The 18,600-nt window shown below is 41.4% G+C and overlaps 1 pseudogene; it reads left to right on the top strand.

Annotated features, from left to right (window-relative positions):
* Positions 1 to 18,600, top strand: part of LOC115144738 (RNA-binding Raly-like protein) — a 55,175-nt pseudogene that overhangs the window by 30,267 nt on the left and 6,308 nt on the right.

Here is an 18,600-nt window from a genome sequence, read left to right as displayed (position 1 = left end):
AAAGTAAGTGTGTGTGTTTCCTTCCAGGTTTCACCAGCTAAGGCCAGGTCTAACAACCTGTTAACTAGGACAGACAAAAAGAGAAACACAGAGAGAGGCAGAGAACACCCTGGCCCTGAAATAGTGACTTGGCAGTTTGAAGTGACTGAAATACCTTTTTTTTGCATATCCGATTTGAATCTGTTCTTTTCCTGCAGTCAGAACAGCCAAAAAGTACATGGAATTGGATATTACCACCTTTGTAGGTGGTTTTAAATAAGTTACAAACCTGATTCCTGGGAATGCGACTTGTCTCTGAACGGTCGAATCTGATTTATTTGCACTCAAGTGTTTTTTTATACTTTTATTTGGCATGTGTTGTTGCTTGCTAGCTACTCTGTTGACAGTTTGACAAGAACATGACGTGGCAGCTAACTACCCCACATGACCAAAAGTATGTGGACAGCTGCTCATCAAACAACTCATTCCAAAATAATGGGCATTAATATGGAGTTGGTCCCCCTTTGCTGCTATAACAGTCTTCACTCTTCTGGGAAGGCTTTCCACTAAATGTTGGAACATTGCTGTGGGGACTTGCTTCCATTCAGCCACAAAATAATTAGTGAGGTCGGGCACTGATTTTGGCCGATTAGGCCTGGTTCGCTGTCGGCATTCCAATTCATTCCAAAGGTTTTCGATTGGGTTGAAATCAGGGCTCTGTGCAGTGCAGTCAAGTTCTTCCACACCGATCTTGACAAACAATTTCTGTAAGGACCCCCCTTGGTGCACAGGGGCATTGTCATGCTGAAACAGGAAAGGGCCTTCCCCAAACTGTCGCCACTCCAGCCGACACTTGGCATTGCGCATGCTGATCTTAGGCTTGTGTGCGGCTTCTCAACCATGGAAACCCATTTCATTAAGCTCCAAACGAACAGTTACTTCCAGAGGCAGTTTGGAACTCTGTAGTGAGTGTTGCAACCAAGGACAAACGATTTTTACACGCTTACGTGCTTCAGCAATCGGCGGACCCGTTCTGTGAGCTTGTGTATCCTACCACTTCACAACTGAGCCATTGTTGCTCCTAGACGTTTCCACTTCACAATAACAGCAGTTACAGTTGACCGGGGCAGCTCTAGCAGGGCAGAAATTTGTCAAACTGACTTGTTGGAAAGGTGGCGCCCAATGACGGTGCCACATTGAATGTCACTGAGCTCTTCGGTAAGGCCATTCTACTGCCAATGTTTGTCTATGAAGATTGCATGTCTATATACCCTATGAACTTGTGGACGATTTGACAGGTGTAAGCAATATGATAATAGGTTCACCTTGTCCCCCTAGATGGAAGTTCCACCATATTCCTTATACCAATTATACCATATCAGATCTCCACCCGTGTAGGGCAGGGTTCTTAATGTTTTGAAAAACCTTTTTGCCCTCAGTACAGCCTCAATTTTGTCGGGCATGGACTCTACAAGGTTTTGAGTGTTCTACAGAGATGCTGGCCCATGTTGACTCCAATGCTTCCCGCAGTTGTGTCAAATTGGTTTGATGTCCTTTGGGTGGTGGACCATTCTTTATACACACAGAAACCCAGCAGCATTGAAGTTCTTGACAAAAAACAGTGCTCCTTGCACCTACTACCTAGTTAAATAAAATACTTCCATATCCCATTCAAAGGCACATAAATATTTTGTCTTGCCCATTCACCCTCTGAATGGCACAAATTCTGATTTGGCTCAAGGCTAAAAACATCCTTCTGTAACCTGTATCCTCCCCTTCATCTACACTGATTTAAAATGGATTTAACAAGTTACATCAATAAGGGATTATAGCTTTAACCTGGATTCACCTGGACAGTCTATGTCATGGAAAGAGCAGGTGTTCCTAATGTGTTGTACACTCAGTGTAAATACACAATTCCTTCACACACGTATTCACACGCCTTGACTTTTTCCACCTTTTGTTGTTACAACTGGAATTAAACATTTATTAAATTGAGATTATGGGTCATTGGCCTACACACAATACCAAATGTCAGTGGAATTATGTTTTAGAAATTAATTTAAAAAATGAAAATGGAAATGTCTTGAGTCAATAAGTATGGACTCCCGATTGGTGCAGTGGTCGCAGCGCTAGAGGCGTCACTACAGATCTGGGTTCGACCCCAGTCTGTGCCGCAGGCAACTGAGAGAAGCATGAGGGCGGAGCATAATTGGCACAGCGTTGTGAGGGTTTGGTCCGCCTGGATATCCTTGTCCCATCGTGCTCTGGCGACTACTTGTGGTGGGTCGGGCGCATGCACGCTGACATCGGTCACCAGTTGTACAGTGTTTCCTCCGACCCATTGGTTGCGGCTGGCTTCCAGGTTAAGTGAACAGTGTGTCAAGAAGCAGTGCGGCTTGGCAGGGTCATGTTTCGGAGGACGCGTGGCTCTCAACCTTCACCTCTCCCGAGTCCGTATGGGAGTTGCAGCAATAGGACAAGACTGTAACTACCAATTGGATATCACGAAAAAGGGATAAAAAGTACAAGGAAAATGTGTGTATATATCTCAGCAAAAATAGAAACAGCCCTTTTTCAGGACCCTGTCTTTAAGAGATCATTTAAAAAAAATCTAAATAACTTCACAGATCTTCATTGTAAAGGGTTTAAACACTGTTTCCCCACGCTTGATCAAGGAACCATAAACAATTAATGAACATGCACCTGTGGAACAATCGTTAAGACGCTAACAGCTTACAGACGGTAGGCAATTAAAGTCACAGTTATGAAAACGTAGGACACAAAAAAGGCCTTTCTACTGACTCTGAAAACACCAAAAGAAAGATGAGCAGGGTCCATGCTCTTCTGCATGAGCGTGCCTTAGACATGCTGCAAGGAGGCATGAGGACTGCAGATGTAGCCAAGGCAATAAATTGCAATGTCCGTACTGTGAGACCCCTAAGACAGCGCTACAGGGAGACAGGAGGGATTGGTAGGTAAAATGGCGTTGGAAGAAATGGCAGCAGTTTTACAGGCGCCCAACCAATTTCGCTATTATGTGGGGGTTTTTTTGCGTTATTTGTAACTTATTTTGTTCATAGTGTTTCTGCAACTGTATCTTATGGCAAAAAAGAGCTTCTGGATATCAGGACAGCGATCGCTCACCTCGGATTAGACAAATATTTTTTCTACAACAAAGACGACGTACAAACATTCTCCAAACACCCCACAGGACCGACATCCCCATTATTTGCAAGAGGAAGCTGCGCATGTACAGAGGACAAAGAGCCGGACGCGTGGTCAGGACCCGGAGAAGGCGACTGGGAAAGCTGCCGTTACCGTCAATACTACTCACCAACGTGCAATCATTGGACAATAAATTAGATGAGATACGATCACGAATATCCTACTAACGGGACATCGAAAACTGTAATATCCTATGTTTCACGGAATCGTGGCTGAATGATGACATAGATATTCAGCTAGCGGGATATACGCTGCACCAATAAAAAAAACTGCAATTTCCAGCTACAATAGTCATTTACAACATTAACAATGTCTGCACCGTATTTCTGATCAAATTGATGGTATGGGAATGGACAAAACAATTGATTTTCTTTCAAAACTTTTGAAAGGTAGTGTAAAATATATATACAGTGGGGAGAACAAGTATTTGATACACTGCCGATTTTGCAGGTTTTCCTACGTACAAAGCATGTAGAGGTCTGTCATTTTTATCATAGGTACACTTCAACTGCGAGAGACGGAATCTAAAACAAAAATCCAGAAAATCACATTGTATGATTTTTAAGTAATTCATTTGCAGTTGAAGTGTACCTATGATAAAAAATGGCAGACCTCTACATGCTTTGGTAAAATTTACCATACGGCAATGTGTTGACGCAAGCTGTGTGCACACAGCGTAAGCCTTAAACTTCGGTCTGCCCCACAGACCCGGGCCCTGTAAAGGGCAGCCCGTTGGTTTCTGCAGCTAATCATTCCAGCTTCACAGTGGGGAGGGGGCAACATGCTGGCTTTAGGGGACCTAAACCCCAGACAACGCAGAAAACTGCCAATACCTAGGTTAGGGCCCTGAACCAGGGCAGACCTGGAGGAAAAACATATTTTTCTGCAGCCGCAGCAATGTTCTGCCCTCTTGGGGTCGGGAAGGCTCAGCAGTGCAGCAGTATCTAACAGGTAATATATAACAATTCCACAACAAAACCTAATATCTAACAATTCCACAACAAAATCTAATACACACAATCTAGTAAAGGAATGGGAAAGGAATAAAAAAGTATAAAATATATGGATGAGCCGTGACAGAGCGGCTAAGATGCAATAGATAGTAAAGAATAGATGGTAAAGGATACGTTATATACATATGAGATGAGTAATGCGAGATGTGTAAACATTATTAAAGTGGCATTATTAAAGTGACTAGTGTTCCATTTATTAAAGTGACCAGTGATATCAAGTCTGTAGGTAGGCAGCCACCTCTCTGTGCTAGTGGTGGCTATTTAAAAATCTCTTAAGGGTCAGGCCCTTCTTTTCAATTTCCGCCTAAAATTACATACCCAAATCTAACTGCCTGTAGCTCACGACCTGAAGCAAGGAAATGCATATTATTGATATGATTTGAACGGAAATACAAAATGAATGTAGGAAAACATAACATAGATCTGGTAAAATATAGGTAGCATAGTGGTTAGATGGGCGGCAGGTAGCCTAGTGGTTAGAGCGTTGGACTAGTAACCAAAAAGTTGCAAGATCAAAATCCCGAACTGACAAGGTAAAAATCTGCCGTTCTGCCCCTGAACAAGGCAGTTAACCAACTGTTCCTAGGCCGTCGTTGAAAATAAGAATTTGTTCTTAATAACCTCTTGCCGCTCAGATCCCTTTAGCGGGATCATTTTTGTCTACATCCAGTGAATTGAAGAGTGCCAAATTCCAATTAAATTACTAAATATTATTTAGTTTTCATGAAATCACAAGTGCAATACACCAAAACACATCTTAACTTGTTGTTAATCCAGTCGGCATGTCAGATTTCAAAAAGGCTTTACGGTGAAAGCAAACAATGCGATGTAAGGACAGCTCTCAGTAGACAAAACATTACGAACAGCTAGCAGCAAAGTAGATTGGTCACGAAAGTCAGAAAAGCAATAAAATTAATCACTTACCTTTCATGATCTTCATATGTTTGCACTCACGAGACTTCCAGTTACACAATAAATGTTTGTTTTGTTCGATAAAGATTCTCTTCATATCCAAAAACCTCCATTTGGTTGGCGCGTTTTGTTCAGTAATCCACAGGCTCGTGCGGTCATGACAGGCAGACAGAAATTCCAAATAGTATCCGTAAAATTCATAAAAACATGTCAAACGTTTTCTTTTTAAATCAATCCTCAGGTTGGTTTTACAATAAATAATTGATCATATTTCATCCAGACGGTAGCCTTTTCAATAGAAGAGAGAAAGAAAAGGTCTCACTCCCGGTGCGCTCGCATGCACAAATCTGAGGACATCTGGCTATCCACTGACTCTATGATCATTCTCGCTCATTTTTCAGAATAAAAGCCTGAAACTATTTCTAAAGACTGTTCACACCTTGTGGAAGCTACAGGGAAAGCAATCTGGTTGATATTCCTTTCAAATGGAGGATAGGCTTGCAGTGGAAAAGAGTAGTTTCAGAAAAACAGCACTTCCTGGATGGATTTTCGCCTGCCATATCAGTTCTGTTATACTCACAGACAATATTTTGACAGTTTTGGAAACTTTAATAGAGTGTTTTCTATCCAATTATATGCATATTCTAGCTTCTGGGCCTGAGAAATAGGCTGTTTACAAGTTTTCTATTTTTGTTGCATCATCTTTGACATGAAAAAGAAAAGACACATTCAGCTAGGAAGCTGGATGTAATTTTGATGGTGTCCACAATAGAGCAACAGTGTATGTGCAAAGTTTCAGACTGATAACTTCAAGAATGAGCAAGCTACATGACATTTGGTATGAAGTCACCCAGGTTTCCCTCACGACTTTCCCAAATGTACCCAAGTGGCCAAATTGGTAAATGTATACATTTTCAAGAACATAACTATAGAAAACATACAAAATGCTATGCTAATAAAAAAAATACAAGTTTACACACTCCCAGGAATGTCATACATGATGGATCATTAGCTTCCCTACATAAAATGTATTAACAGGAGACGTGACAGGAATGCTGATCCAATGTCTCCAAAGACAGAAGTGAAATATTTAAGATAAGGACCATGTTAGCAGCCAACACTGCCATAAGTGAACACACCACAAACTACACACAATTACAGTATTTAGAAAACCCTCTTCACAAGATTGTGCTGCTCGTCCCAAGTCTCTTTCTGCTGTAAAGCACTTTTACCATCCTACTTGTTGGCTGGCTGGGTATTCACACCTCTAGATGGCCGGGCAGGGGTTTGTTGTGGAGCCAGAGAGAGCAGCAGTCAGACTAAGTGGGGGGATGGAGGACTTGAATGTGGTCTCTTTGAAGTCAGTCTACCACTATTGAAAATAAAAGAAAAACTGTCTGTAAGAACTCAAGTTTATTACTTATTATATTGAACCTTTTATTTTAGCAAAACATCAAATAAACATATTATTTAGAGTAGGATGAACACCGTGGTGAAGTGTGTACCAATTTAGTTTTTTAATGAACCTTTATTTAACTAAGCAAGTCAGATAAGAACAAATTCTTATTTTCAATGACGGCCTAGGAACAGTGGGTTAACTGCCTGTTTTTGTACCTTGTCAGCTCGGGGGTTTGAACTTGCAACCTTCCGGTTACTAGTCCAACACTCTAACCACTAGGCTACCCTGCCGCTTTGACATATTGTGGCTTTCGAGTGCCTTGTTTGCTATTCATACACATATTTCATTAGGGATTTTTATATATATATATATATATATATATAATAGCTATGAAAGAAAATATTTCAAATGAATACTATGCAACCATTGAAACAACTTAGCTCGGATTTACGATATAAAAGAATATAAATATAAATAATGGTATTTCACTTACCAGTCTAAGGTCGCGTCCTCTCCTTTAGCTGTTGTCTAAACTATATTCACTAACTGAGTCCATGACACTTTCTGCTGGAATATCATCCAAAATCTGTATACCTGGACTTTGATTTAGCTTTTCCAGTATTAGTATCCATATCTCACAGATATGCATAACGCGCCTCGACATGCTCTTGCAAAAATGTCCAAAGACAACACATTTGCGCGAGGTTAGCTGAGAGATTTTTCTTCACACAAAGGTTTTCCACTCACGTAAAGCACAGCTCATTGGCTATCTAGCTAGCTAGGTTTCAAAACGATAGGTGGTCATTGGACAAAGATACAGTCAATCAAGTGAACACCGACCGTGTCATCGGTACGCAATGATGTTGTGCCTTCCTGGCTAAAATTGGCTTACCAGTGGATATATTGAATGCAGAATAATATAGCAAAGGCTGGTTACTTTTTAGAGTGTCCGGAATTAATATGAACATAATTTGGCTGGCTGATAAAATGTTTAGCATTCGATTTTCACAGATGTATTTCTTTCCAAGTTTAACGAGTGGAAATACAAAATCGATAGTGCATACTATATGGACCTTTTTAGAATATGAAAAACAAAACTATATTTTATCTCTGGGACCCTTAGGATGACAAATCAGAGCAAGATTTCAGAATGTAAGTACATTATTTACCTTCAGATGTGAATGTATCAAACCTGTCGCTGTGATGTGTTTTGTTATTGTGCACCCTCCTCAAACAATACCTTGGTATTTTTTCACTGTAATAGCTACTGTAAATTGGACAATGCAGTTAGATTAACAAGAATTTAAGCTTTCTGTCCATATATATATACAGTGCCTTGCGAAAGTATTCGGCCCCCTTGAACAGGCTTCAAACATAAAGATATAAAACTGTATTTTTTGTGAAGAATCAACAACAACGGGGACACAATCATGAAGTGGAACGACATTTATTGGATATTTCAAACTTTTTTAACAAATCAAAAACTGAAAAATTGGGCGTGCAAAATTATTCAGCCCCTTTACTTTCAGTGCAGCAAACTCTCTCCAGAAGTTCAGTGAGGATCTCTGAATGATCCAATGTTGACCTAAATGACTAATGATGATAAATACAATCCACCTGTGTGTAATCAAGTCTCCGTATAAATGCACCTGCACTGTGATAGTCTCAGAGGTCCGTTAAAAGCGCAGAGAGCATCATGAAGAACAAGGAACACACCAGGCAGGTCCGAGATACTGTTGTGAAGAAGTTTAAAGCCGGATTTGGATACAAAAAGATTTCCCAAGCTTTAAACATCCCAAGGAGCACTGTGCAAGCGATAATATTGAAATGGAAGGAGTATCAGACCACTGCAAATCTACCAAGACCTGGTCGTCCCTCTAAACTTTCAGCTCATACAAGGAGACGACTGATCAGAGATGCAGCCAAGAGGCCCATGATCACTCTGGATGAACTGCAGAGATCTACAGCTGAGGTGGGAGACTCTGTCCATAGGACAACAATCAGTCGTATATTGCACAAATCTGGCCTTTATGGAAGAGTGGCAAGAAGAAAGCCATTTCTTAAAGATATCCATAAAAAGTGTCGTTTAAAGTTTGCCACAAGACACCTGGGAGACACACCAAACATGTGGAAGAAGGTGCTCTGGTCAGATGAAACCAAAATTGAACTTTTTGGCAACAATGCAAAATGTTATGTTTGGCGTAAAAGCAACACAGCCCATCACCCTGAACACACCATCCCCACTGTCAAACATGGTGGTGGCAGCATCATGGTTTGGGCCTGCTTTTCTTCAGCAGGGACAGGGAAGATGGTTAAAATTGATGGGAAGATGGATGGAGCCAAATACAGGACAATTCTGGAAGAAACCCTGATGGAGTCTGCAAAAGACCTGAGACTGGGACGGAGATTTGTCTTCCAACAAGACAATGATCCAAAACATAAAGCAACATCTACAATGGAATGGTTCAAAAATAAACATATCCAGGTGTTAGAATGGCCAAGTCAAAGTCTAGACCTGAATCCAATCGAGAATCTGTGGAAAGAACTGAAAACTGCTGTTCACAAATGCTCTCCATCCAACCTCACTGAGCTCGAGCTGTTTTGCAAGGAGGAATGGGAAAAAATGTCAGTCTCTCGATGTACAAAACTGATAGAGACATACCCCAAGCGACTTACAGTTGTAATCGCAGCAAAAGGTGGCGCTACAAAGTATTAACTTAAGGGGGCTGAATAATTTTGCACGCCCAATTTTTCAGTTTTTGATTTGTTAAAAAAGTTTGAAATATCCAATAAATGTCGTTCCACTTCATGATTGTGTCCCACTTGTTGTTGATTCTTCACAAAAAAATACAGTTTTATATCTTTATGTTTGAAGCCTGAAATGTGGCAAAAGGTCGCAAAGTTCAAGGGGGCCGAATACTTTCGCAAGGCACTGTATGTTTAAAACGACGTTGTAGTCACATTATGCATTTTGAGCAACAACTGTCCTGTAGACGGGACACCAATCCATAAGAAGTTTTAACAATCGGATGGCCTTAAGATAGAAGCTGTTTCAATCTCTCTGTCCCAGCTTTGATGCACCTGTACTGACCTCGCCTTCTGGATGGAAGCAGGGTGAACAGGCAGTGGCTCGGGTGGTTATTGTCCTTAATGATCTTTTTTGCCTTCCTGTGACATCGGGTGTTGTAGGTGTCCTGGGGGGCAGGTAGTTTGCCCCCGGTGATGCGTTGCACCACGATTTAGAGAGTGGTGCAGATTCCGTACTAGGCAGTGATACAGCCCAACAGGATGCTCTCAATTGTGCACCTGTAAAAGTTAGTGAGGGTTTTTTGGTGACAAGCCCAATTTCTTCAGCCTCCCAATTTCTTCAGCGCTGTTGCGCCTTCTTCACTGCACTGTCTGTGTGCGTGGACCATTTCAGTTTGTCGGTGAAATGTTCACATGAAACTTTCCACCTACTCCACTGCTGTCCAGTCGATGTGGATCGGGGGTGCTCCCTCTGCTGTTTCCTGAAGTCCATGATCATCTCTTTTGTTTTGCTGACATTGAGTGAGAGGTTATTTTCCTGACACCAGACTCTGAGAGGCCGTCGTTGTTGGTAATCAAGCCTACCACTATTGTCGTCTGCAAACTTGATCATTGAGGTGGAGGCGTGCATGGACACGCAATCATGGGTGAATAGGGAGTACAGGAGGGGGCTGAGAATGCACCCTTGTGGGGCCCCAGTGTTGAAGATCAGCAGAGTGGAGATGGTGTTTCCTACCTTCACCACCTGGGGACGGCTCATCAGGAGGTCCAGGACCCAGATGCAGAGGGCGGGGTTGAGACCCAGGGTCTCAAGCTTAATTATGAGACTTATATTGCCCTCATTAACTTTAAACATCAGCTAACCGATCGATGCAGTGTACATAGCCCATCTGTAAATAGCCCACCCAATCTACCTACCTCATCCCCATATTGTTTTTATTTACTTTTCTGCTCTTTTGCACACCAGTATTTCTACTTGCACATCATCATCTGTTCATCTATCACTCCAGTGTTAATTTGCTAAACTGTAACTACTTTGCTACTATGGCCTATTTATTGCCTTACCTCCTCACGCCATTTGCACACACTGTATATAGACTTTCTTTTTTTCTGTTGTGTTATTGTACCCTTGCTTATTCCATGTGTAACTCTGTGTTGTTGTTTGTGTCGCACTGCTTTGCTTTATCTTGGCCAGGTCACAGTTGTAAATGAGAACTTGTTCTCAACGAGCTTACCTGATTTAAATAAAGGTTAAATATATATATATATTTTTTTTATTATTATGAGTTTGGAGGGCACTATGGTGTTGAATGCTGAGCAGTAGCAAATGAACAGCATTCTTACATTGGTATTCCTCGCTAGAATATGCATATAATTGACAGATTAGGATAGAAAACACTCTAAAGTTTCCAAAACTGTCAACATATTGTCTGTGAGTATAACAGAACTGATATTGCAGGCGAAACCCTGAGGAAAATCCAATCAAGAAGTGCCTCTTATTTTGAAACCCTTCTGTTCCTATGCATGCTTATCCTCCATTTAAAGGGATATCAACCAGATTCCTTTTTCTCTGGCTTCCCTAAGGTGTCAACCGTCTTTAGACATAGTTTCAGGCTTTTATTTTGAAAAATGAGCGTGAAAGATCACATTGCGTAAGTGGATAGGTGGGGGCTCTCAGAGTGAGTTTTTGCGCTACAGAGTAAAGCCGCCATTGTTCCTCCCGCTGTTATTGAAAAACCTACACACTCGGTTGATATATTATCGAATATATATTTTAAAAACTACCTGAGGAATGATTATAAAAAATGTTTGACATGTTTCTGTGGACATTATGAAGACTATTTGGAATTTCCATCTGCGTTGTCGTGACCGCTCTTTCCTGTGGATTTCTGAACATAACGCGACAAACAAATGGAGGTATTTTGGGTATAAAAATCATCTTTATGGAACAAAAGGAACATTTGTTGTGTAACTGGTAGTCTTGTGAATGAAAACATCCGAAGATCATCAAAGGTAAACGGTTAATTTGATTGCTTTTCTGATTTTCGTGACCAAGCTTCCTGTTGCTAAGTGTACATAATGCTATGCTAGGCTATCGATAAACTTACACAAACGCTTGGATTGCTTTCGCTGTAAAGCATAATTTCAGAACCTGAGACGACAGGTGGATTAACAAAAGGCTAAGCTGTGTTTTGCAATATTGCACTTGCAATTTCATGAATATGTATATTTTTTAGTAATATTATTTGACCGTTGCGCCATGCTATTCAGCGGTTAGCGTCAAGAAGTTAACTGACTTGCCTAGTTAAATAAAGGTAAAAAAATAAATACAAAAATTAACAATTTAAAATCACCTGTGGACCTATTGGGGCGGTAAGCAAATTGAAGTGGGTCTATGGTGACAGGTGGATGCAGGTGATATGATCCTTGACTAGTCTCTCAAAGCACTTCATGATGACAGAAGTGAGTGCTACGGGGCGATAGTACTTTAGTTCAGTTACCTTACCTTTCTTGTGAACAGGAACAATGGTGGCCATCTTGAAGCATGTGGGGACAGCACACTGGGATAGGGATTGATTGAATATGTCTGTAAACACACCAGCCAGCTGGTCTGCACATGCTCTAACTTCTTGGATATAGGGGGCGCTATTTTAATTTTGGGATGAAAAACGTTCCCATTTTAAACAAGATATTTTGTCACGAAAAGATGCTCGACTATGCATATAATTGACAGCTTTGGAAAGAAAACACTCTGACGTTTCCAAAACTGCAAAGATATTGTCCGTGAGTGCCACAGAACTGATAAAAATCCAATCAGGAAGTGAGCTTAGGCTTTCTGTCGCTTCCCCAAGGTGTCGACAGCATTGTGACGTATTTGTAGGCATATCATTGGAAGATTGACCATAAGAGACTACATCTACCAGGTGGTCGCTTGGTGTCCTCCGTTGCAATTATTGCGTAATCTCCAGCTGCAGTCTTTTTCCGTTTGCTTCTGATGAGAAACCAACTGTCACGACTGATATATTATCGAATAAATATGTGAAAAACACCTTGAGGATTGAAACTAAACAACGATTGCCATGTTTCTGTCGATATTATGGAGCTAATGTGGAAAAAAGTTCGGCATTGTAGTGACTGCATTTTCCGGTCTTTTTATTAGCCAAACGTGATGAACAAAATGGAGCTATTTCGCCAACACAAATAATATTTTTGGGAAAAATTAACATTTGCTATCTAACTGAGAGTCTTGTCATTGAAATCATCCGAAGTTCTTCAAAGGTAAATTATTTTATTTGAATGCTTTTCTTGTTTTTGTGAAAATGTTGCCTGCTGAATGCTAGGCTTAATGCTATGCTAGGCTATCAATACTCTTACACAAATGCTTGTGTAGCTTTGGTTGAAAAGCATATTTTGAAAATCTGAGATGACAGTGTTGTTAACAAAAGGGTAAGCTAGTGTTTCAATATATTTATTTCATTTCATTTGCGATTTTCATGAATAGGAAACGTTGCGTTATGGTAATGCACTTGAGGCTATGATTACGCTCCCGGATAAGGGAATGCTCGTCGCTAGAGGCTAAGGACGCGGCTAGGGAGGCCGTCTGGGCCGGCACCCCTGCGAGGGTTAACACTTTTAATTGTTTTACTCACCACGGCCACGGAGAAGGAGAGTCCACAAAGCGCAAAAATAAGTTGTTTAATTTGACTGGAAGCAAGATGTCGATGTCCGCGACGGGGACGGTTTTCATTTTGTAATCCGTGATTGTCTGTAAAAGGTATTAAAAATAAAATATATTTGACTCAATGTTCCATGAGTTACGCTAACGCATTGTTGGCAGAATAAATGGATGCAGTTCAATGCATGATTAATATAATTCACCAATACATTTGTTGGTAGTCCAAAAAATATTGCTATGAGGTTCTAAATCACAGCTAGCCAGGTACATTGCTTGCTGCCAACATTCGGGATGCACTGTTTTAGTTTCATTGACTCTGTTACGGCTCTCGTTGGTGGCAGGAAGAGTGCAGCGTGGAAAGTGTTCATAATTATTTTATTTTTAAAAACACTCAAACAAAATAACAAACGTAAAAACTCACAGTTCTGTCAGGCAGAGACACTAAACAGAAAACAAGATCCCACAAAACCCAAAAGGAAAATTACAACTTATATGTGATCCCCAATCAGAAACAACGATAGACAGCTGCCTCTGATTGGGAAACAACACACGGCCAAAAACAAAGAAATAGAAAACATAGATTTCCCACCCGAGTCACACCCTGACCTAACCACACCAAAATAATAAGGAACTCTAAGGTCAGGGGCTTGACAGTACCCCCCCCCCAAAGGTGCAGACCTGAAGCCTCAAACCTGAACCTATAGGGGAGGGTCCGGGTGGGCATCTACTCTCTGTGGAGGCTCCAGTGCGGGACGCAGGCCCCACTCTGCTTTAGGCTCCCCCCACTTCGGTGGCACCTCTGGTGCAGGGATTGTTGCCAGGGCCTCCGGAACGTCGCTGGAGGCTCCGTGCCAGGGACCGTTACTGCAGGCTCCATGCCATGGATCGTCACTACAGTCTCCGGGCCATGGATCGTTACTGGAGGCTTCATGCCATGGATCATCACTACAGGCTCCGGGCCATGGATTATCACTGGAGGCTTCATGCCATGGATCATCACTATAGGCTCCGGGCCATGGATCATCACTGGAGGCTTCGTGCCATGGATCATCACTGGAGGCTTCGGATTATGGATCATCACTGGAGGCTTCGTACGTGGAGCCGGAACAGGTCTCAACGGACTGAGGAGACGTACTGGAAGCCTGGTACGTGGAGATGCCACAACGTGTCCTGGCTGGATACCCACTTTAGCTCGGTGAGTGTGGAGAGCTGGCACAGGACGCACTGGGCTAAGAAGGCGCACTGGAGGCATAGTGCGTGGACTCGGTGCAGGATATACTGGAACATGGAGGCGTACTGGAAGTCTGGAGGTCTGGACAACAAAGAAATAGAAAACATAGACTTTCCCACCCGAGTCACACCCTGACCTAACCAAACATAGAAAATAATAAGGAACTCTAAGGTCAGGGCGTGACAGACTCAATATTCTGGATAAAAATGGATGAATATAACTAAGGCTGGGAATGTCAATACAATCAAACTAGCAAGGGCAATGATCACAAGTTAGTCATAGCATGGCTAATAGGCTAGCATATCTATTAATGTAGCAAGCTAAAAACACAAAGCCTAAAGTTAGCAAAATAGGTAGCTGCTAGGAGGATGTCATGTCATGCCATTAGAGTGGGTAAGTGACTGACTTTTTCCCCTCATTGTTTTTCAGGGGTTATACACAGCTAGCGGTGCAGGTGTCATTTGGTTAGCAGGTAATAACTTCAACGACTGTTATACAGTTAGCAAATCTCTTGTGTTTGCAAATTCACTCTGCCTATCTACTCCGATTTCAGAGCACTCTCGTCTAAGAGAGTGCCCTACATAACATGTACTGTAAACAGCCTAACCAGCTCTGCAATTTACGGTGAGTAAAATGGTCAGAGTGAGGTGTTCGTTCTGTCATTTGTGTCTGGAAGTAGCTAGCTATTAAGCTAGCCAATTTTAGCTAGTTATCTGGAGTGCTTGGTTGGGACAAGCATGCATTGGCAGGCGAGCTGCAGAAGGAAGAGGAGATTACAATTCCCCATCGTTTATCAGTGCAATTTTGATGGCCTACTAGCTGAAAAAGTTTGACAGGATTTATCTAATGTTCCTTCATTTTAGCTCATCTTGCTCTGGTTAGCATTAGTTGTTGATCTTGTTGTTGTTGATGTGCATAACTGAGGGAGAGAGAGCCTACCTTTTTCATGGTTGTTTGATCAATTGGATTGTAAAAGTTCCCAAATGTAAGAGGACTCCTGTGGTGTTTTACGTGGCTTTTGGCATTCCAATGATCTGAAGTTGTGATGTTGCAACTGCCTGTAAACACACAGTCCAGTTCATAGTGAATGATGGCAGGTCCGTGTGGCAAATGGCTTATTTGTATAAAGGTGTACTTTAGCTCTGATTCACAAAAGTGCACCAGTCTGTCCTGGACAAAACAGATGTTTTTATTCAGTTTTATTTACTGCAGTGTCTATTAATTGTTCAAATGCAAATACCTTGGTATACGTAATTACCAAACATTCTAAGAATTTATGAAAATGTGAAAATGACCATATCTAAGTGGTCGCTTGTCAGAATAATTTTTTTAACGTTTTTGCTTTGTCATTATGGCAAATTGTCGATTTGACGAGGAAAACATTTCATTTAATCCATTTAGAATAAGGCTGTAACTAAACAAATTGTGGAAAAAGGGAAGTGGTCTGAATACTTTCTGAATGCACTGTTTATGAACAGATTGTAATAAGATGTCATGTTGCATTTCAAGTGAAACTCACAGCAATGATCTTTTAAAAGAGATGGCTAACAACAGCAAGCACGCTACTGTAACAAAAACACAGTTCCACTCACCAGATGATGATGATAATTTGAAACATAACTTCCTGTTGAAAGTTTTTCTTGAAAAAAGAGAATTTAGCAAATTAGCAACAACATCATCTTTGATAAAACCATCTGCAGCCACTGCAAACTACCCGACAACAAAAGCATGCTAGCTGGACAGTGGGAAAACTACTGCTCGCTATTGCGCATTGACCTGTTTGTCTTCAGGAAGGCAGAAGTTTCCATACATTTTTGTAAAAATGTTCCCGCTCAATAAGTCAATGTAATTGGTTGATTCAACTGTCACTCCAACATTTTGCCCTAATACAGTTGAATGGCAGATGCCTTTATCTAGCTTCTGATGGCCTAGCCAGTGGCTAGTTAGATTTATCTCCTAGCCAAATCCTGATTGGATCTTTATTCTCTTGAGTGTTAACCCTTTCCTTTCCAACAAAAACTGAAGAGATTAAATCAGATCATTGAAAATAATAATATAATTAGCATTATTATAATCATTATTTTATAACTACTTAGCCCTTCTTTGAAGACGTTGTGTTTTGGGTTAGTAATAATTTGTTGAGTGCCTCTATTTTCCCTTAGCATGAATTTTTTCACTATTCGAGTGTCTGAAAAATCCATATGTTCTGAAATATGAACACAGAAATAGTGGATATTTTGAACTTTATTATGGTGGTGATTTGACCAAATTACACTCATGTTCTTGAATTGGACTTGCATTCTTCTGGTCTCGGTCTTGACTTTGTCTCACACAACACAATGCTGTACCGTCTGCCCTTATGCCTGCAAAGCGAGTAAGTGGACTGCACGCCCTGTCATTCGTGCCTACAGTTTGCCCTGGGATTCTCATAGGTAATGGCCATATACCCTAGTGAGACATTGAAACAAGTATTTGAAATAAAATGTAGGGTTACTTGCTTAACCCTGGTTTTATCAGAATATGAGTGAGATATCTCACCACAATTCCCTGCTCGCAAGAGCAAGGAAGAGGCACGCTTGAGTGGCGCCTTATAAGGAGGAGAGGGGCTCAACTCATTCGCTCCTCAACCGGTCTGTCAACAACAGACGTTGTGTGATTGGTTCTTCGAGCTGTCAGTGATCTGCTAAACGAATCCCGTAGTGAGACATCTCAATCATATTCTCATAGAACCGGGTTTATGCAAGTAACCCTACGTTTCTTTAGCTGAGCTTCATAGCTACAGCTTTAGTGTCTATAATGTAGAAGATACTTTTTTTGAGCCTAGAAGGTTTTATAAAAAAGTATAACAGTTAGGAAAGATACCGGTGACTACAGCTGCATTTGTTTTCTTGTTGAGGGGAGGTATGGTAGAACATTTTGGGAGTTGAGTCCTTACATAGACATAACAAGAGCATGTATATAGGCTGGCTGGGTAGTTTCGTAACAGTAGTCACTTATTTTTACAGATTTATCACAAGTCACTTTTGCACCTTAAACATCTGTTTCATAACTGCTATTACTGTCAATATCGCTCCATATTTCCTTTAGAGAGACCTTATCATGTTTTTGGAGGGTTTTGTTAGCCAAGTGTAGCCTCACAGCCTACATGAGGCCTAACTACTGTACCTCAAAGTAACATAATATTGTTGCTGTAACTGCCATACCTGCTTGGTTTGTGTGTGTGTGTAGAGCTACGGAAGGCAGAGGAGAGCAATAGCGAGGTGACTCAGGACGGGTCATGCTCGGACACAGAGGAGCTGGTAGACGAAACCCATAACAGTGATGTGGAAGACGGGGAGGAGAACGACACACCAGACGAGTGTGAAGATGATGACATGGTCAGTCTGTGTGTGGGTGCACGAGAATGTGTGCGTGAAGTCTATATGGATGTGGGGTGTGTGTGGATGTGTGAGAGCATGTGTGCGTAAAGGCTGTATAGATGGTGGTGCATGCATATGTTTGTGTGCTTGCGTTAGTATGAATAAATGTGTTTGTGTGTGTGAAGGAACGTGTGTGGCCATGTCCGAATACCCATACCTGCATCTTAAATAGTAGGCCGTTTGAGTATGTGAACAAAATGAAGTTTTATAGAATGTGACATTTAGAAAAATCTCGTATACTTAAAATGCCTGGATGTCATACTCATTTCAGCATGACAAAAGCTGATCAATTAGATATGGGGATGCGCTACCGAAATCAATGAAGAGCGCATTCTCAATATGCAAAAATAGAACCTTTTATAGCACACTTTATATTAACTTTTCGGGAATTTCACAGCCACAATGCATTGGAAGGGAGGTCTGCGAGTTTTGATTAGCGAGATCTTGTCACGCCCTGGCCTTAGTACTTTGTGTTTGTTGCACCAGATAGGGCTGTTTCGGTTTTGCCACATTTCTTGTTTTGTAGTTTATTCATGTTTAGTTTCATTATTAAAGAACCATGAATTATAACCACGCTGCATTTTGGTCCGCCTCTCCTTCCCAGGAGGAATCCCGTAACAGAATCACCCACCACAACAGGACCAAGCGGCGTGGTGACAGGCAGCGGCAGCAGGAGCAGCGCAAAGAGGAATGGACATGGGAGGACGAATTGGACG

This window comes from Oncorhynchus nerka, linkage group LG2 (genome assembly GCF_034236695.1).
Source record: "Oncorhynchus nerka isolate Pitt River linkage group LG2, Oner_Uvic_2.0, whole genome shotgun sequence".
In the NCBI taxonomy this organism is placed as follows: domain Eukaryota; kingdom Metazoa; phylum Chordata; class Actinopteri; order Salmoniformes; family Salmonidae; genus Oncorhynchus; species Oncorhynchus nerka.
This window is presented reverse-complemented; position numbering and strand designations above follow the sequence as displayed.